We start from the raw sequence: 21723 nt of genomic DNA, 5'->3' as shown, positions 1-21723 counted from the left end.
ATTCATAAATGAGGTGTTGGGGGAGGGTGGTAAGAATATGCCAGCAAACTTATTTACAAATAATAAACCAAAGCACAGACAGTAAGTTTGCAGAGGGATTTGAAGACAGTCAGTAGTAAAGGTATATATGTATCAAGCAAAAGCAAAACGGTGATTCTCAGAAGTCCCATTACCTACTTATATCCATGAGCACATTCATTGGATGTTATTAGAGTAATTAAATAATATATTATTCATGATATAAAATGCTGTATTTTCCCGGTTCCTATGATAAGAAGGTAAGACAAACAAATACTGGTGCAACAATCTGATTTCATGTTTTGAGGGGTGTTTGTGTGTTTGTTTTGTGGGGATTTTGTTTGTTTTTTACTCGCCATGTTTCCCCAATCAAGTTAAAACTGTCATGTTGATTTTGGTGCAAATTTATGTTTTGTCCAAGTATGTTTAACAAAACGTCAGATCAACAGAAATAATTCCAATAATGTATTTCAGTTTCAGTGAAAACAGCTTTTTCCTTGGATCAAAATATTCCGACATTATTTGCAACACCGACACTGCAGTGTTGTATTCATGCATGAGAGCCAAAAAGTGAAACAGACTATGTACAAAAGTAAATCTGACTCATCCAAGCAAAATATAAGTGTAAAATGTAAACAGAAAGCATGAATGGTGAAAAGTCCATTAGATTTTTCAAATATTTCAAGTATTGAAATCCATGGTGTTACTCATAACATAGGAATATTTTTTTTCAAACGAATGACTTAATTCAACTGTGGCCTTTCCCCATAAATAAGTATTGTGGAGTAAAAGTATAAGGCAGCTAAATCCATACTTTCTATTTATTTGAACTTGGTCACATTAGATATGTGATAAATTCTGCTTTAAGAAGTAAGGAATCACAGGATTGTGAATTTTCGGAGATGGTTTCTTAACCTTATACTCTTACTGTGTTCTGTTTATCTAAAGAATTCTGTAATGCATCAATCAGCATGGCATTTAGGCACAGAGGTAGTCACAGTGCTTTGAAAATGAGTACTATGAATGAGTACTATGTAAGTGATGTTATTCATATTAAATAGTAAATGTGGAAATTACCAATGTGACCTAACTGAACTATCATTTACCTCTCACTGATCACCAAAAAAGCTTTGTATTAATGCATGCATACAAAGTTAGGCCCAGATCCTACAAAACACTGAATTCAATGGGACTACTTATGTGTATAACGGTTTCCAGAATTTGGATTTTATTTCCTAACCTCTCCCCTCCCCCATGGTGTTCATGAAAGAGAAGAGCTCAGATTATGTAGAAAATAAAGCTTCCCAATCAGCAGAGAAGGTTTTAAAAACCCTGAAGGGTTCAAGAGAAACTCTTTGCAGCTGGTGGCTGCATAAACATTCCTTTTGGATGCTCTGTAGAACAACAAATGGCATTTAACCTCAGAGGAGGCCATTTGCCTCATCCCCTTCAGACAGGGAATGAGAACAATATTCATGGCCCTATCAAAAAGGGGGGGAAGATATGGGGGATATGGTGGTCTCATGAAAGGGTGATGGATTCTCAGGATCCTATCTGAACCACTGTGGTTGTCAAGTGTGCCAAAGGAGAAAGTCTGGATTCTAGTGGTTGGGAGGGGCGAGTGTACCAGAAAAAATGGGCACACTGTATATATGTGACTTCGCTTCTAGTTAAAAATAATCCAAGTTAAAACAAACTAAATAATACAACTTAAAAGCCTAGTTTCTATGTGAAAAACAAAACAAAAGCCCCCTCCTAAGGGGTGAATTTAGATATTAAAGATCCGGTTCTCTGGATAAGTCAGCAGATGTTCATGATTTTTTTTTTGCTGGAAAAGAAGTATATGGCAGGAAACCTCATGGAAATGAGAACGAAACATAAATGTGATCTACAACTGTAAATCCAGCATCTGCTGTTAAACAACATATGTCTGAGAACAATTTCCATATTAATGGTCCAGATATGAAAAGACATACAATAAAATCCAGCGAAACCAGATTACTAAAATTGCCATTGCTCTTATGATCTTAAATAATTCCACAATAAACATGCACTCTGATTAGGAAAAAGGAAATAAGAGCATTATATTAGAAAATAGTGAAATTGTAAAGTGTGTAGAATAAGTAAATAATATCCTTGATAAGTGTTTAAAATATTGTTGAAAAGGTTGTTGTTGCTGGGTGGTTTTTTTCTTTTCTTTTTTTTTTTTTTTGTATTTCACAAAGTGTTGCATTTAGATGGATTTCTTCTTCAACGGCATTGCTTGTTACATGGTTTTAGAACCAGATCTACATTGCCTGTCTGCCTAGTGAGGAGCATTTCTTTTAAACAGATTTTGTTCATACTTAGTTAAAAATCACTTAGAAAAGTTAGATGCCTGCAAGTCACCAGGGCCTGATGAAATGCATCCTAGAATACTCAAGGAGCTAATAGAGGAGGTATCTGAGCCTCTAGCTATTATCTTTAGAAAATCATGGGAGATGGGAGAAATTCCAGAAGACTGGAAAAGGGAAAATATAGTGCCCATCTATAAAAAGGGAAATAAAAACAAACCAGGAAACTACAGACCAGTTAGTTTAACTTCTGTGCCAAGGAAGATAATGGAACAAGTAATTAAGGAAATCATCTGCAAACAGTTGGCAGGTGGTAAGGTGATAGGGAATAGCCAGCATGGATTTGTAATGAACAAATCGTGTCAAACCAATCTGATAGCTTTCTTTGATAGGATAACGAGTCTTGTGGATAAGGGAGAAGCGGTGGATGTGATATACCTAGACTTTAGTAAGGCATTTGATATGGTCTTGCATGATATTCTTATTGATAAAATAGGCAAATACGATTTAGATGGGGCTACTATAAGGTGGGTGCATAACTGGCTGGATAAGCGTACTCAGACAGTAGTTATTAATGGCTCTCAATCCTGCTGGAAAGGCATAACAAGTGGGGTTCCGTAAGGGTCTGTTTTGGGACCGGCTCTGTTCAATATCTTCATCAACAACTTAGATACTGGCATAGAAAGTACGCTTATTAAGTTTGCAGATGATACCAAACTGGAAGGGATTGCAACTGCTTTGGAGGACAGGATCATAATTCAAAATGACCTGGACAAATTGGAGAAATGGTCTGAGGTAAACGGGATGAAGTTTAACTAAGACAAATGCAAAGTGCTCCACTTAGGAAGGAACAATCAGTTTCACACATACAGAATGGGAGGAGACTGTCTAGGAAGGAGTACAGCAGAAAGGGATCTAGGGGTTATAGTGGGCCACAAGCTAAATGTGAGTCAACAGTGTGATGCTGTTGCAGAAAAAGCAAACGTGATTCTGGGATGCATTAACAGGTGTGTTGTGAGCAAGACACGAAAAGTCATTCTTCCGCTCTACTCTGTGCTGGTTAGGCCTCAACTGGAGTATTTTGTCCATTTCTGGGCACCGCATTTCAAGAAAGATGTGGAGAAATTGGAGAGGGTACAGGGAAGAGCAACAAGAATGATTAAAGGTCTAGAGAACATGACCTGTGAAGGAAGGCTGAAAGAACTGGGTTTGTTTAGTTTGGAAAAGAGAAGACTGAGAGGGGACATGATAGCAGTTTTCAGGTATCTAAAAGGGTGTCATCAGGAGAAGGGAGAAAATTTGTTCACCTTAGTTCCTAAGGATAGAACAAGAAGCAATGGGCTTAAACTGCAGCAAGGGAGGTTTAGGTTGGACATTAGGAAACTGTCAGGGTGGTTAACATTGGAATAAATTGCCTAGGGAGGTTGTGGAATCTCCATCCTTGGAGATATTTAAGGGTAGGTTAGATAAATGTCTATCAGCGATGGTCTAGACAGTATTTGGTCCTGCCATGAGGGCAGGGGACTGGACTCGATGACCTCTCGAAGTCCCTTTCAGTCCTAGAACCTATGAATTAGATACTGAAGGGGAACTTTTCTCCCCATCTTCTCGTTTAATTAAGCAACACAGAAAATATTAAGATGAAAGCTGTGTCAGATAACAGGATCAACAAACATCACAAATGCAACATTTAAAAAACACCCAAAATTTTCAGAGCCAAAATTATTTTGTCTCTGCACCAACAAGCAAGTTAAATAAATAATATCCGGCTGGATATTAATGTTATTGAGTCCCACAATAGGAATCTAACGGAAAAAATGTATTTAAAAGCATGATAAGGAAGTCTTTCGGGGCCTCTTGCAATAGTGGAACTTTTTGAATAAAGACTAATGTGTATCCCTCATAAAAATATAAAAACAAAGAACCCTGACTTCAACTTATAAGGTGAATAGCAAGTTTTAATGAACCTTGAAATACATGACTGACTTTAGTAACAATAAATCAATCAATCTTGATTCATTCAATATTTACAGCAACTTTCACTGAACTTACTAGCTCTTTTTACAGCTTTTCAAATAAGAGCAGTTACACCCAGACACTCACTCTCTCTCCCCACCCTGCTCTCTATTTTAAAGAGTGAATAACTAGGCCACACTACTTTGTGGTGTTCCATCATGGAGTTATCATAGTCTACAAATGTGATGGTAAACCAGATGATGTCACTGTAATACCAAATCCCAAAAGGGTATCTAAATCCTGACTGCTCCCAAGGCAGACACTGCACATACTTGCAAGTAAAATGTTGTGCAATAACTGCAGCACCCTAATGAACTCAAACCCAGAATTACTTCATCCCATAGTTTCACAACATACAGTTTAATTTTCCTTTAAGTGCAACTGTGATGTTCTTCTTGACATCAATATGAGAGAAGGCGAACAGCTCGTTATTTTATTTAGTTAGTGGTTTGCTAGTTTCTTGACAATCTTTTGGCTGCATTACTTGGATTCACTAGCAAGATCAAAACTGTTGCCAGTTCTTTAGTAACATTGGCATGGCCACTAACGGGACTGGAAAGGAAAGGTAGCATCTGTCCACTGTTACCAATAGCTGAAATCAAGCTTTCTATTTCATAGTTTTGCAAGTTACTATTACACCGATCTAGTTCTAAACATTTTTATTAAAAATTGCCTGGCCTGTGGGGAGAATCTTGTCACTAAGCTGGCTAACATGAAGATGAACTGTAATACTATATGCTGCAATTTTTTAACATGAAACAGTTTAAAGAAAAATATATATTATTTGTATTGTAGACTCATTTCCCAGTTGATGAGCATATTCAATAGCATCGTTTTATGAAAAAGTCAACTAATTAATAGTTTATTTTTTCTTAAACAGGCATGCAAAAAAGAATACAAGATGAAGAAGACACAAATTATCTCAAAAAATGCCATATTGGAACACAAAAGGTACTGTTATGCAACTCATGAATTAGACTGTAGTAAGAACGATGAAGCAGGTATGTGCTCAGTGAAATTACATTCTTTTAAGGTTAGAATGCTGGCATTTAACCAGGGCTGCCGGGGGGGGGGCAGGGGGCATGTGGAGCAATTTGCCCCAGGCCCCGGGCCCCACGAGTCCTGGCCCAGCGGTGGTCAGGGTCTTCGGCATTTCGGCGGCAGCAGGGGGGGGGCATTCAGTGCTGCCAAAGATGCGGAGCGACTGAAGGGCCCCTCGCCGCCTAAATGCCCCGTGAGCCCTGGCCAGGCGGCAGTCTGGGTGTTTGGTGGCATTTCAGAAGGGGAGGGCCTTCAGTCGCTCTAGGTCTTTGGTGGCATTTTGGCAGTGGGGGACCCTTCAGTGCTGCTGAAGATGCAGAACAACTGAAGGGCCCCCCCACTGCCAAAATGCTGCTGAACACCCGGATCACTGCTGGATGAGTACAAGCGCCGCAGCCCCTGGGCGGCCCTGTATTTAACTGAGGCCATATCAGGTACAAAGAGCAGCAATGGAGTCATTTTTTGTCTCATATGCCCGATGGCTAAGATTTTCATTGGAAGTCACTGAGACTCTGTAAAAGATCTGCTCTAGGAATTACTTTTGGGAAGTTCTCTGGCCTGTGTAATACAGGAGGTAAGACTAGATGATCACAATGGTCCCTCTTCTGGCCTTGGTAGTTCTAAAATCTGCTTTGGGCCCTTCTGAAAATCCCACCCAATATGTTCAGAGTCCTGAAGAAGCTAAAGGAAAAGGAAGGAAAAGATGTCTTTATTTTAGTTTAAGATGATAAAATCCTGTCCTTCCTTACCTGAGCCACAGTGGGAGAGAGAGATAGAATGATGCCAGCCTCCACACTGAGGTTCCAGAGTCCTCAAGGGCAGGATAAAATTGTGTAGGGAGATAGTGCATCTTACCGCTGCTGTGATAAACACCAGCATATGCTTCCTCCTGCCAGTTCTTTCCACAGTGCACTGGGGACCTGTCCATCCCCCTAAATGGCTGACCATGGCCACTTGAGGCTATGGTGCACTGAACACACAGGGTAGAAGTGTCCCCTGGTACCATGAATCCATCCTGCTCTCCTGCCTTTTGGTGGAAGGGGAATCTCTGTACTCTCTTACCCCCTTCAGCATCCCAGAACTCACAAAGATTTAACACAGTGAAGGGGATGGAGGTGGAAATCATGCTCTTGATGAACACACATGACTCAAGTTACATCTAGCAGTTGGCCAGGCTCTTAATGGTGGGTGCATGTAATTGTGCACATATAATTTGCGCATACAAATACCATGATTATGAAGAAAAATGGGTATCTGTACGTACAAATGGTTAATTAGATGAATAGCTGACCATGGTCCTGATTTAGTAAAACACTGATGTATGTGCTTAAAATTAAGCACGTGAGTAGTCCTTTCTTTACTGGAACTACTTAAGCACATTCGTTCTTTAAAAGTGGGTGTTTTTCACTTATTAGGGCAAGACTAACATAGGATAAATAAAGTGAGTTTAACTTCCTTAGAAGTGTAATACTTGCCCTTGCCTTTCCTCACTTATTTATTCAGATTGTTAAAATGCACCTTCCTCTGTTCTAAGTATAAACAAAGGAAAATAAGTTCAAATGTAATCCCTCGCCACTTGCAAAAATAATTCAAGCAAACAATAAAGAGTAGATTCTACTTTAATCCAGTAATAATCTAACCCAACAAGATTATCAATATCACCTGGACTAAGAACACTTGCTCCTAAACAGCGCCTACCTTTCTGGATCTCTCTCATCTCAAAAGCCTGGGAAGAGATGCATTGTATGCACCGGCTCTATTCGTCCAAGGTTAGAATCTTATTCCAGATTCAAATGCTGAATAATGAATGCAAGTAGCTCCTTCACATCTAAACCAGTAACCTGTCAAGTACTGATCTTCAGTTATATCTGAAGATCACAAGAGTCTAATTTTTATTTCACTGAGTTGTAATTTTAAACTTCTGTGTATTTTGTCATGTTGTGGACATCACTATCAGCAGCCAGTTAGAATGTAAGAATGTAAGAGAACATTTGGTTGAATTTCAGTCCTTTGTAAGCATCCATGAAATATGATCGGTGAGGCAGAAACATTTTTAGTACAGTTGGCAATGTATTCACAGGTGGCAGTGTGGGAAAAATAGGTTTAATGTACAGTATGTACTTTAAAATAAAATATGTTGTGGTAACAAAGAGGTTACAAAATGCTTAAAATACACCCATAATTAAGAGTACGAGACTGCCACAAATTGATAGTCTGTCCCATTGTTTAGATTTTCAGACATTTCAAGATGGGATAGGGTTTTTGCCTAAATATAGTCTTTTCACCAAAAAAATTACATGCATCAGTCTATATACAGAAAGGGTCACAACCATCTGATTTTAGACTAGAATTGTGTTTTCTTACTACAGTGTGATAGGAATTTTTAGTGATTTAGCTCAACACAAGATAGAAAATTTTCCATTTCCAAACATCAAGCAGGAATTGCCCCCTGGGTTCTCTTTCCAGCTCTGGCTCAACTGGTTGTATGACCTTGGATAAGTCACTTCGCCCTTCTGTGCCTCTGTTTTCCTCTAAACCTTTGTTTTTTCTGGTTTATTTAGACTGAAAGCAGGTTGTGGCAGGGACTGTGTCTTACTGTGTGTTTGTATGATGCCTAGCACAATGGGGCACTAATCCTGACTGAGAACAGTGGCATTACATAAAATAAAAAATTAATAAAGCTGCAGAGTTTGGAACTTCCCCAAAATTTGGAGATGCTAGGATCTGGGGTTTTCCTTGGAGCCCAATTGTGTTTTCAATGAGATACTTCAAATTTCCTTCATGTACACATGTGATACACTGAGGGTGGCACTTTACTAGGCTCTTGTAAAATCTGACCATATGCTATTGAGCATGTTCAGAAGTGACATTTGATTACCTCAATCTTTTCAATTTTTTAAATTAATCCTTCAACCTCAAACGAGAGATTATTTTTCATGGAGGAACAGTTTCATGCTCTGTTTGAAGTTTTCTTCTACAGCTGTTTTCAAGGTAAGAGTGAAACAAAGAGCCTTTTATTTTTCCATCTCCCCGTAATTCAAATGGTTCGATGCATTTTCCTTCAGCCTCTTTCTCTCTCTCATGCATTCACATTCAAATCACTTCTGGGCTGAGATCAACCATAGAAAATTTCAGTTCCAGTAGAGAGTTAGTTATTTCAGAAAGATAGGAATGAGAGAGAATGGAATTACAATGGAACTTTGTACCATATTTAACCTTAGCTATTTTTTTTAAAAACAGAAACAGTTGACATTTGTCAATATTTAACACATAATGGTACCAGAGATACCATAATTCCCTTTGGACTTAGAATATGTGATAACTGTAGTGGACTGTATAATATCTCTTGGTAAATTCTGAGTATTTATTAGTGACTACTGTGTAACATTTGCAGCCAAGAAAGCCGTAATATGAACACTCAGGTAACGGATTTGCATTGTACTGAATTGCCAAATAGGTATTTCCATTTTATTTTATTTTTTAATTTGCTAGTCTACTCAGCTTTCTGGTTAGTTAAAATAGGTATTTGCGGAGATTGTGATAAACTTTGGGAGGATTAGTTGTCTTGTTTTAGAGAGTATGGCAGAGTGAAATTATTTGGGAGGTTGATGGGATAACGGGATGACCTGTTATTGGTGGCTCGTTGCTGTTGCAGATGAAGTCCCTTTTATTGGCTATCTGGCCAACAGTAGCTGTGGCCCTTTGATGGCCACATTAAGGTGACTGAAAGAGAATAGGAACAAAGTTGTGTCCTAGGAATAGGATGGTATGGGGGAATTCAGTTACTCACTCCTTGGGCTGATGAGAGGTTGAGACAAGCTGAAAGGTGTTAAATTCTGGAAATGTCTGAGGGTCCTATCTGAGAAATCCCAACTCCTGCGATACTGCCAGAGTTGCCAGAAGTTCTTAAGGCCCTGGTAAGAGGAGAATAGATGTGCCACAATGCACTCCAGCCTGGCCCCCATGCTAGGAACTGTGAGTAGAGGCTTGTGTAGAGACATTATATCAGCTTTAAAATGGCCAAGGATGCTCCCCGCACAGGGGATACCCTCAGGGGAGAGGAGGGAGGAAAAAATGTAGCATAACTGAGAATCAAGCCCACAAAATTTTGTGCTCCTGTACTTCAGTAACAATTAGTACCATGAAGATGAAATGTACTATGCAATTACTAATTGTTCTTATTTCATATTCCCAGAGCTGCATCAACATAAGAGTGTCCATCTTGGGTCAGACCAAAGGACCATCTAGCACAGTATCCTGCCTTCCCCCAGTGGCTAATGCCAGGTGCCCCAGAGGGAATGAACAGAACAGGCAATCATCAAGTGATCCATCCCCTGTCGCTCATTCCCATTTGTCACACCATCCCTGCCCATCCTGGCTAATAGCATTGATGGACCTATCCTCCACGAATTTATCTAGTTCTTTTTTGAACTCTGTTAAAGTCCTGGCCTTCACAACATCCTCTGGCAAACAGTTCTACAGGCTGACTGTGCATTGTGTGAAAAAATACTTCATTTTGTTTAAAACCTGCTGCTTATTAATTTCATTTGGTGACCCCTAGTTCCTGTGTTATAAGAAGGAGTAAATAACTTCCTTATTTACTTTCTCCACACCAGTCATGATTTTATAGACCTCTATCATATGCTCCCTTAGTTGTCTCTTTTCCAAGCTGAAAAGTCCCAGTCTTATTAATCGCTCCTCATACAGAAGCCATTCCATACCTCTAATAATTTCTGTTGCCCTTTTCTGAACCTTTTCCACTTTCAGTACATTTCTTGAGATGTGGTGACCAGAACTGCACACAGTATTCAAGATGTGGGCGTACCATGGATTGATGTAGAGGCAACATATTTTCTGTCTTATTTTCTTCTTTCTTAATGATTCTGTTTGCTGTTTTGCTTAATTTACATTGAGGCACATACAAGGAAGATGACAAAGCAACAATACATTTCCTGTACCCCACTGAAATATACAAATTTGAGAGGACTTCATGCTAACACATAGCAAGCTGAAGTCTTTTCTTGTCACCTGGAGGCCAGTAGATAACTACTGTAATCAAAATGAGTAAGATGTCACTGAATATTTGCCATTTATGGTAAATTAACATTTTAAAGTAGATTAATTTATGAAATATACTAACCCCTATTTTTCTCTCTATCAGGTAACCTTCACTGTGTGTGCTTGTGCTTCCTTGTCTCTCCGCACTTACTTCTTTATATTTCTATTTATAAAAATAATAAAAACTATTTAAACATAAGGGAAAAATAAAAAAAGAAAGGTCAGTGAATGTCTAACTGCAAAGGGCAAAATTAGTAAATTAATTATTTACATTTTCAAGCTTTGGAAGGGCATTACGAACAATGGTGAGGTGCTAAAACAATTAAAGATTACAAAAAGTGAAAATAGTTGACAGCATGTCCATTTTTGGTATTATTTAATATTAGCACTTAAGATCAGAAAATCCCAACTCCGGAATGCAATGAATACAGCATGGTTGGAAGATGTCAAGTGGCTAAAACAAAACATTCTACCACTTATAACAGTTCAAATATATATATTTTTAAATATCTACTTAAAAAAAAAAAGGTTCCTCCTTCTGAGGAGTGTTCTACAAAACAATTTGTGCCTAGAAGCATTTTTCCGGTGCTGGTTATTTATTTATTTTTAAATTCAAGTACAAACTCTAATATTAAAATGTATCTATTGCATTTTATACAATAGAAAGTCAAAAAAAGGGAAAGTACACTAAAATTGGAAAACCCTTCAGTACAGTGACTACCTCATTTTATTACTAATTCTTTGGGATATTATAACAAATTTGTTAATGTTACTAAATTGTTTTGTTAGAAAGTGGCAGAGATATGACCTAATACTCTACCCTGACTTTTACTATTACTGTATTTATTAGGTGATTTCATGCCTTGCGACACGAGGCAACCCAGTATTTCAACCTCCATCTGTCTAATGCCACTTTTCTTAGTCCACTAGTCTGTTTCTATGATAGTGACATTTTGTCAAAGGTTTTTTTATATGTCATATGTTCTCCTCCACTTTCCATCTTCCATCAGGTGGTATTCGGTGAAGAGCTTGTCTAGGAATACCTTTTTTTTCTTTTATATCCATACAATATGTCCAAAATAATTCAGCGCTCTTTTTCTAGTCTGTTGATCAATCCTCTCTCACATCTGAACATTGGCTACTTTGTCCCACCAGTAGACACTGAGTATTCTTCACAAGAATCTCAGATGGAATGTGTTAAGTTTCCTGTTGTGGAATAGGATTTGCCAAGCTTCAGAAGCATATAGCATTGTGGTAATCATAATGACATTGCATAATTTTACCTTGGTTCTTACGTGAATTTCCTTATTTTTCCACATATTTGCCAGTCTTGAAAAAGCTCTCCTTGCCTTTCTGATTCTTGCTTCCATCTTGTTATGGAGTTGGCTATCAGCATTTCTTGTTGTTTCAAGATATGCAAACTCATTAACCATGCTGTATTCATTGCATTCACACCATGGCTGCTGACACTTCTTTCAATGATCATGACTTTCATTTTCTTTTGCTTGATTCTTAATCCTATTTTGGCAGCCTCATCTTTGACATAGATAGTGGGCATTGTCATCTGGATCCAATAGAACAATGTTAAAACAATGTCAGTTGCAAAGCTGAGATCTTTAAATTCTCTTTACTCCACTTAACTCTTTCTACCTTCCTTTGATGTTGTTTTTCGCATCCTATAATCTATCACAGTGCAGAAAAGGAGGGCGGTAAGATTCAGTCCTGCCACATTCCAGTGACAAATGTCAAACCAATCAGTCTCTCCACTTTCTGTCCTTCACAGCATTTTGAACCTTCATACAGCATCTTGACCAGTGACATTGTTTTACTAGGAAGCCCATATGCTCGCAAGATCTTCTTATGAATGCAGCTGAACCTTTGGTGAATCTATGAAATTCAAGACTAGTCCCTCGCTGGTAAGCAAGCCCTTTCTCAATCCATTGTCTCAGGGTGAAGATGTGATCTACACACAATCTTTTCAGTCTAAAGTCTTCTTGCTCAGTACACAGTTTTTCATCAGTTCAACAATATAGAACACTTTCCTGGGTACAGAAAGTGGTGCTATTCTTTGCCAGATATCACACACCAGTTATGCTTTTCTCCCAGTTCTTTCTCCCAAACTATATCGAAGTTTATGCAATGTTGTTGTAGCCATGTCAGTCCCAGGATACTAGAGAGACAAGGTGGATGAGGTAATATCTTTTATTGGACCAACTTCTGTTGGTGAGGGAGACATGCTTTCAAGCTACACAGAGTTCTTCCTCAGTTTTGGGAATGGAATTTTCGTTTCAAACAGAAAAATCCAATATCTTCCATTGCTGTACACCATGTCCTGGGACTGACAAGGCTACAATACCACTGCATACCACAATGGAAGATATTGAATTCTGCCATTTGAAATGGAAACTCCTTTCCCAGACCCGAGGAAGAACTCTGTGTAGCTCAAAAATAGCTCCCTCACCAACAGAAGTTGGTCCAATACAAGATATTACTTCACCCACCTTGTCTCTCTTACAAAGTTTGTTTTTCATGTACTCCCACATCCTCACCAGTGTTGAGCATTTCAGCAGTGTCCTTATCTTGACCAGGTGCTTTGCTATTTTTCAGCCACTTATTTTCTCCATTTCTGCTTTTGAAATTTCTAGTAATGAAATATTTAATTCGTCACCTTCTTTGCATCCATTAATTGGAGTTGTTAGTTCTGGTTGACGGAGTACTTCATTAAAATGTTCTTGCCCTTGTTGTTTTTTTATGCTGTCATTGTCAACAATCTTCCATCTTTTGTTTTTACAATACCACTGTGACTGAACCATTATGACAGTTGTTTACACATCTGAAACAGTTTCTTGGAGTCACCGCTTAGTGATGCTTCTTCAGCTTCTCTCACTCTTGTCAAATCATTCTCTTATCTTTCCGACCTAACTTCTTTACCTCTTTGTCTTTCTCTACATACCCCTGTTGAAATTGCATTGTCCTTCTTGTCCTGTCACTCATGTTTGCCTTTTTTCTTTCCTCAATCGATTTCCATGTGCATGGATATATTCACCTTTTTCCTTAATCATACTTAGCCAAGTGAATTTGTGCCAGCCTTCTAGCAATCATCTCTAACAAGCACATTCTATATCATCATTTATTATGCACCATTTTTGAAATCCATTTGAGAGCTGGATTTTAAAACCCCCACTGATTCCCAGATCAGACAATTTCTTCACATCAAATACCATCTCTCTTTTCTTATTGGTTTGTCTTTTTAGTTGTATACTAACGGTTCTGATGACAAGATAACAGTCACGCTCTACATCAGCCCTTGTAATAAATAACGTAACCCGCAGTGATCTTTTCCACCATCTGCTGACAATGTGATCAAGTTGTTTCTTAGTAATACCACCATGTTTGTTTGTGTTTCCCCCCCGACACATACTTTATACATACTGCACAGCTTCATGAATCATTCACTGGTGTCCATCTGCCCCTCAGTTCTGTGTTTACCCATGCAATGCTCATACCCAAGGCTGTCATTACTGACTTGGGCCTGCATAACCAGAACTGCCATGATAAGCATGAACCCAATTTGTCTTGTTGAAGAGTATGTCTTTTGCTTGCTTTTAGCTGGTTGCTGGCTGAGCCTCCACTAAGCTAGTGCCACAATATCATCCTCATTATCTATGAAAATACATTAGGTATAAAAGCCCTCACTTTCTCCTTCATTGCACTTTATGTAGTTATTTCCATGTGTGCAAAACAAGTGTAAAATGCCACTAAATCATAATGGTTGCATTTTACATACTGTTTGCAGAGGTATAAACGACTGCACAAGATGCAAGACAGTAGAGAATGAGGCCTCAGAGGTTACTGACATTTCTAGAAACTTTGCTATAATTCAATGTGCTAATGAAGCAAAAAGATTGCTGCAGATTACATATGTACTGTGACTACATTGGCCATTGCTGATGCCATAAAAATGGAATGTGATATTCTACGTTTTTCAAAGTCTTGGTCTTTCAGAAAACTTTAAAATAATGTTTTGGTTTCACATTTCAGTGAGTAGTTCATAGTCTGATTATTATATGTTTCAAAAATATCACAAGAATATCATAATATAATCCTGGAAATGTTAAGAACAACAACAGAAGGCTTTGCTAACAGATTATCTAATATTTTGTAGATTGTGTTGCAGTTCATCATTCCTATCTTAAATTGCACAGTGAAAAAAAATCTAAATCAGTAAGAGGAAATAGTAGGAACTATAATCCATTAATTCTTGTCAATGCTGAATGAGACACAGAGAATGCATGATTTAATGACATGAAGATGCCTCTAATAAGATAACAGTTTGCTCAAGGAGAGATCTGGATTGTAAGCACAGCTGTTCCAAAAATCTAAACCCACAGGCAAGAAATTACTGATTTTTTTTTTGCAATATTTATATCCATAATCAGTTAGATAAAATAATGAGAGACCCCTCAGAAATACCTAAAATATATAAGCAAAGAATATGAGCTAGAGAATCTTCAGATGATGAACACATTCCCATAAATTATTATGGCAAATATGTGATTTTATCTAGAACCATTCAACACATAGGCCTTTCTTCTTTTAAGACCTGGGATCCAATTCAGGATAGGTTATAGGCAAAACTAGATTCAGACCTTGCAAACATTTACATGTGTTCCTAATTTTGAATATATGAGTAGTTCCACTGAAGTCAATGGGAATACTCACATGCGTAAACTTAAGCACACATATAAGTGCTTTCAGGATCAGGCCTTTAATTTGGAAGTTTCAAGTTACTGTAGTTACTTGTAACATTTTTTCTCCCCTAGTGAAACCAACTCATACATAGGCATGACTGTGTATCTGTGATGGGTTGGACCCCTTGGGAAGTCACCTGATGTGCTGAGATACCACTGAGTCTACCTGTTCTGCCAACATGGCCCCCCTTTTACCTGTCTTGCTGAGCCAGGCTCTTAAAGCCTCCTCTAGCACACATATACAGCCAGGGCCACATCCAGCTGCAGATCAGCTCTGAGAAGATTCAGCTTGAGGGACTTGCTCCAGCACTCAGATGTCCACCTCCCTTGGAGTACAAACCCAAAAATATATTATATTTGCCTCTTCCCTCAATGTGGAAGAGGGTATGCACAATTTCTCAACCACCCAATTAGGAATCACATCCGCTAGGTTGTATTACAAACCAGAAATAAAGTTATGAACTATAACAGATGTATTTTAAGTAGTTAAGGAGGTAGCAGATAGAACAAGGCAGATTACTAAGAAAATAAAACACGGCACACAAATTAAGCTTAATGCACTAAAGAAACTGGTCACATGCAAGTTCTCACCCTAAATGTGGTTCTCATAATCTCCTTCACAGGCCAGACGCCCTTTCAACCTGGGCCGAGTTCTTTTCCCCATTCAGTCTTAGTTGTTTCCAGCTGTCATCTTGGAAAAGGTCGCAGGGGAGAACTGATGACCTGGATTACCTCATGCCCTACCCTTAAATAGGATTTGCATAAGGTGAGAGCCCTTTGTTTTCTAGTTTGACCCCCCCCCCCTTCCCTCACAGTGGAAAGTTACAAGAAGTCCCAGGTAAAGTTTTAATGTCAGATGACAAGACCACCTGACTCTGTAGAGCCCTTGTAGCCATTCTTCACAGGAAGCTTGAGCTCTTTTATAGTCCATTGTCCTTGTTGATGGGCCATCCACCCAATCTGGCTTTTAAATTGTTGTACCTGAAGTGTTGGCAGTGAGCATCAGCCAAAGTAGCGTAGTTGAAATACAGATTCATAGTCAATATTCCTAATTTCAGATACAGAAATGATACATGCATACAAATAGGATAATAGCATTCACTAAATCAAAACCTTTCCAATGATCTCTCACATGAGCCATCTAGCATAAAGTATATCTCAGTTATGCCATATCATAAGCATATTTTCATAAAGAATATCGAATGACACATCACAGTATCCTTTTCCAGTAGAGGTCCAGTACTAGAAAAGCAAAGACAATAAAATTTAAGATTAAGATGAACAGTTAGCAACACGACAGAAAAGTGCAATGACATGGGTGTGGGCTAGTGGTCTGAGCAGGGAGTGAAAACCAAAGACTGGATCAGATACCAAGGCAAAGGTCAGAGTCAGAAATGGAGTCAGGAGTTGAGGATAATGTCAGGTACCAGGCCAGGCATCAGAGACAGCGTCGGGGACCTGGAGTAGAACAGGACAGCATGAACTGGAAGTAGACAGGGGTCTGGGATAGGAAGACAGGAACCAGAAGCATCCAGGGAAGCAGCAACCAAGAGCAGTTGGGAATGCAGGGCTCAGGTGTCAGGAAAGCAGGAAGGGTCTATAGTCGCAGCTAAGGATTTTGCTAGATGCTTGGACAACTTCCTCTTGTTACTTCCTGGTTCATATAATACTTCTTAGCCAATCAGGGGGATGGATGTTTACAGAATTGGGAGCTTTCAGGGCAGAGCCCTCTGCAAGTTAGCCCTTTTCTGGACCCTTCCCTACTTCCTCAGCTGAGCTGCTAGATGGCAGTCATAGCCTGAGTGCTGCCTAGGGCCTGTGGGACCTGGGTTTGGGGCCTGTGATCCCTCACAAGAAGCTGAATAGCAACTGCGCATATTATGATTTCTTCTAACCATTAACAGCTTCTTGAGCAGTAAAACTAACCAGATTATGTTTTTTAAAAATATTTGATTCAGATAGTACCTTGTTAGGGCCCACACATGCACCTAGAAAGGTAGGTAGATAGACAGTGTCTGATAATCTTCTATTAATATAGTCACTGTTCCCACAAAGCAGTCTGTGCAGTCAGACTCTTATGCTCACATTTAGTCTTATTGAAGTTTGACTCTCTGCTATTGTAAGAATGTATTTCTACAGATCACTTCTCAGGATCAGGCCCATAATAAGGAGAATGAGCCAGTAAGAATTTATGTCTTCAGGCCACTGTATGCTCTCTCTGTTGAAACATGCAAACTAAAAATACATAAAGTCGTCTTGGCTGCTACATGACACACAACTGTCTGAAGCAACTACTTTTAAACTGGCTACAGTGGCTCACCATTCAATGCTGTTATGACCCAACTCACCTTCTCCTCCCTGTGCACCAAGGAGCCATTTAGAAATGAGTAACAAAACTACTTCATTGATGTTTGCTACCCATAGGCTTGAACGAACACCTCTCCCTGGCCTACCTTCGTTGAAACATTACATTATACGCTGAAACCTAGCTAAAGCAAACACTCATGAGGCAGATAAAAACTGACTACTTAGTAAAACCAAACACTCACTGGCTCCACTTATGCAGAAGACAGGAGGGAGCCTTCCAGTTTGTCTCCCCAGTTGGAGAAACAAACAGAAAGGGGAAATGTTAAAGAAAATGGCCAGCTCTTCTTATAGGAGCCTCAATAGCGGCAGCTGCCATGTTGTAGGGCTTCTCATTAGATACCAGCATACTACTACTGCCCTCTTAGGATACACAGACAAATGAGGCATGGAGAAGGTAATCAAAACCACTAATACAAAGACATCCAAAGTAAGCATTACAGTATGTCAAATATACGAAACAAATCACAAATAAAATAAATAAAAGTGAATACAACTGCTAAGATTACCCCCACTCTTTTCAATTTCATGATTTCTTTTCTTTTCCTCTTTTTCTTTTAATCTGACTACAAGTACTTTGACAAATGCAGCCTGCAATCTAATACCGAGCAGTTTCCTTCATGGCTGAGATGTCACAGAAAAGAACAGTTGTATCCTTTCCCTCTGGCTATAAAACAATTGTGTGATGACAACTGCTTCACCTGGACTGATGTCAGAGAAACATGTTTCCCTAATGAATGATCTAGAAAATGATGCCTTAGGTGGAGTAATAATATTTATATAATATGTATAATTTAACTATTTAATAATTCACTTAGTTTTTAAATGCAAAACCTATTTTGATAAACATTTTTTTTCAGTTATACAGCACACTTACTGTAGTTTTATTTAATAGAAAAAAATCCCGTGTTTGTGAATTTTTAATTGAATTTGAATTTTCATCCAAACAGAGCTTGACACAAATTGGAAATAAAAATGAACCATCGAGTATCTAATAAATGTGTCATTTGGCATTTTTAACATCATAAAAAAGGGGAAAATTTAAGGATCTGAATAAATGTAAGTTAAACTACGTAACTGCTTAAATAAATATATAAAGATATAGTGTATCCTTCTGGTTAGCAAAAAGAAGTACCAAATTTAATGTTCAGACTATATTTAGTTGTAAATTAACACTGGTTACAAACTGATAAGTCTGTTAGTCTATAAGGTGCCACAGGATTCTTTGCTGCTTTTACAGATCCAGACTAACACGGCTACCCTCTGAAACTGATAAGAATCAACCTTTTCTTTAGGAAAATAACTGAAGTACAAATTCAATACACAATTAAAATTGATGTTTTAAATCTCTGATTTAAAATTAATCCACCTGATTACCTGAGTATTTTTTAACGAAGAGTTCCTTTCACACACCATTCCAGAAGAAAGTCAAAAGTCAAAATGGCTGCTTGCTCAGTGCTGGTTTATGATGAGCTGAGTGGCTAAAATTAGAGGCACAAGTTGTTCCTCTCTGGGACATGAGATTTCCTGGGGAAGTCCTGCTTTCTCAGGGAAGGGGGGCTGTCGGAAGAAACACTGAGCAATATTGCTACTGAGTGCCTTAGTGGCACCTCTTTGTAGCCAGGATATAAACTCCTAATGACCATAAAGCCTGGGAGTCTTTAAACGAATGCAGGATCTCATCAGTTTTCTCTGAGAACAAAAACCGACCACGAAAAAGTAAGTCCTCTGTAGTTTGCTGCACATCCAGAGCTATATCAGAATTCTGTAACCATGAAGCCCTCCTCAGGGACACAGCTGAAGCCATAACTCTGGCCAAAAAGTATCTGCCATGTCCAAAGCTGACTGCAACAAAGTTTTGGCCACAATACAACCCTCCAAAATGAACACCTTAAATTCTTCCCTGGAGGTTTCTGGCAGCTTATCCATGAATTTAGATACAGTGTCCCATTTGACAAAAGTCATGTATGTATAGCAGTACCTACTTGTTCACAATGTGCATCTGTAAAGATGAAGTGTCATGAATTTTTCTCTCCACCAAATCTAGCCTCTTTGATTTCTTGTCCTTAGATGTGGACATATACCTCCCCTGCTGTGATCTGTAATTTTCTGCAGTTACCATGAGAGAGTTTGGAGCTGAATGGGAATTGAAGCACTCAAAGTCTCTGATGGGAACATAACATTTCTCAGAATGATTCACAGTGGGAAGCAATGAAGTTGGAGTGTTCCATGGGGACTTCACAGGCTCAAGGGGATCTTCATTTATCAGGGGAGCTGATGATAGCAGAATATCCAAAACGTACACGTATTCTCCTGTACAAACTCAGTGAGGATGCTCAAGGCGGAGGCCATAAACTTCAGAAGGTCTTGATACGCCTTAAAATCTTTAGGCACAGGAGAAGCAGAGTCCCATACTCTGGTGATGAAGAAGAAGCAGGATGTGGTCCTAATGGAGACTCTTAGAGGGGAACCAGCTCTTGTACAAAAGGATCAAGCTGAACCAGCTCAGGAGGGATGACATCAGCCTCTGAAATGGTGGCAACCAGGACCAGCGAGCTTACCCTGGACTGGGTTGAAGGGTGGGATTTCATGGACTGAGGGACATCCAAAGAGTTTCAAGGAGGCCACTGGGAATACAGATAGATTCTCTGTCAGTACTGAGCTAGCACCTCCTCTTCCTACCATGGGAGCAGTGCCTGTTGGGTACCAATAGCGCTCCAGAGACAGACTAAAATGCTTTCAAAAGAGGAGTGGGGGGGACTGGAGGAAGATGCCCCTAAACCAGATCCCAAGGAACCCTGGAAGTCCTTATACGACAGTTAGTGCTGACACCAATGTCGCTGTTACTAGACTCAACGGATGCCCCACAGCCAGTATCAGAGTTGATAGTAGAGACACCCACTGGTCAAGATGCAGTACCGAGGAGCGGTTAGATGGACCAGCTGCATCCCACATGCCAGCAGAACCACAGTGCCATCAGCAATCCTCTTAGGAGACAAAGAGGAATTTCCTTGAATCCTGGAATGGTCTCAGTTCGTCTTCTGGGCTCTCTTTCTCAGAGGATCAGGGAAAGGCAAATGACCCTTCCTCCTCTTAGAGGAGGCACCGTCCTCAAACCCAGAGCAACGTCATTTGAAGACAACAAAGGAGATTGTGCGGCTGGTCAACTAGCAGAGTCCCCCAGTGCCAAAGTGAGCTTAATGACCTGCTCCAAGAGGCACTGCTTTCAAGCACAAGCCCCTTACCACCTGCATTCTTCTCTTGAATGACTTGTAGAGGAAGCACCTTTCTTTAATGTGCCCTTCTCCCAGATACAGCAAATACCTCAGGTGGGAATCACTGTTGGGAAGAGCCACCCCACATGTTGAACAATGCTTAAACCTTGGCAAGGGCACCACTTTTAGAGGAGCTAACTACCTAACTAAAAACTAAAACTAAACAAAAAGGTACTATTTAACCACACTAACAAACTGACAGAAATCAGAAGACAACCAGAAATCTCAGAAGACTGAGACTGAAAGTCTGAGGTAAAACACCACACAGAATGAACTAACCCTAGCCATAGGCGATAAGAAGGAACTGTAGGGGTCGGGGAGGGGGTTTCCATAGTGAAGCCACCCTTAGATAGCCAGGGAAGAGGCTAGGTCTACAGGCACATGGATACTGCTAGGAAAAGTTCCCCAGCTTTAGTGCGCTGGGCGCACACACATGTAAATGAACTGCTCATCTGAAACCACTGAAAGAATAATGTGACTTTACTTTTCATTATAAGCATGCTGCAGGAAAAGGTTTCCAAAGTGAGAAGCTACTTTCATGTGTTAATTCAGCTTTCATTTACAGTGCATAGTTAAAGCTCTACTAGTTTACGATTAGTGGAAATTCATCAGTATAAGATGAGAAGGAATTAAACTAATTGTGGTTTATAACTTACCCTTAAAACAAATATTAATTGTTTATGATGCACGGAAAAGGGTGTATTAAATGGAACATAAGATCATTTGTATTCTGTTCCCTGGCATTGCTATCAAGGCTAACTGGAAACAAATAGAAAGGCATTTTAAAGCTATGTGTGAAGACCTTCACAGAAAATATTGCAGCTGGTTTACAATCTATATATTGCCATGCACACCAGCATAAATATA

At 39.2% G+C, this 21723-nt stretch overlaps 1 protein-coding gene across 1 annotated transcript in view; it reads right to left on the bottom strand.

Annotated features, from left to right (window-relative positions):
* GMDS (GDP-mannose 4,6-dehydratase) overlaps nucleotides 1-21723 on the bottom strand; it is a 547433-nt gene that overhangs the window by 294347 nt on the left and 231363 nt on the right. The window lies entirely within an intron of this gene.

Source organism: Gopherus evgoodei, chromosome 2 (assembly GCF_007399415.2).
Source record: "Gopherus evgoodei ecotype Sinaloan lineage chromosome 2, rGopEvg1_v1.p, whole genome shotgun sequence".
NCBI lineage: Eukaryota > Metazoa > Chordata > Testudines > Testudinidae > Gopherus > Gopherus evgoodei.
Note: the sequence above shows the minus strand (reverse complement) of the source record. Positions and strands in the feature narration are given on the sequence as shown.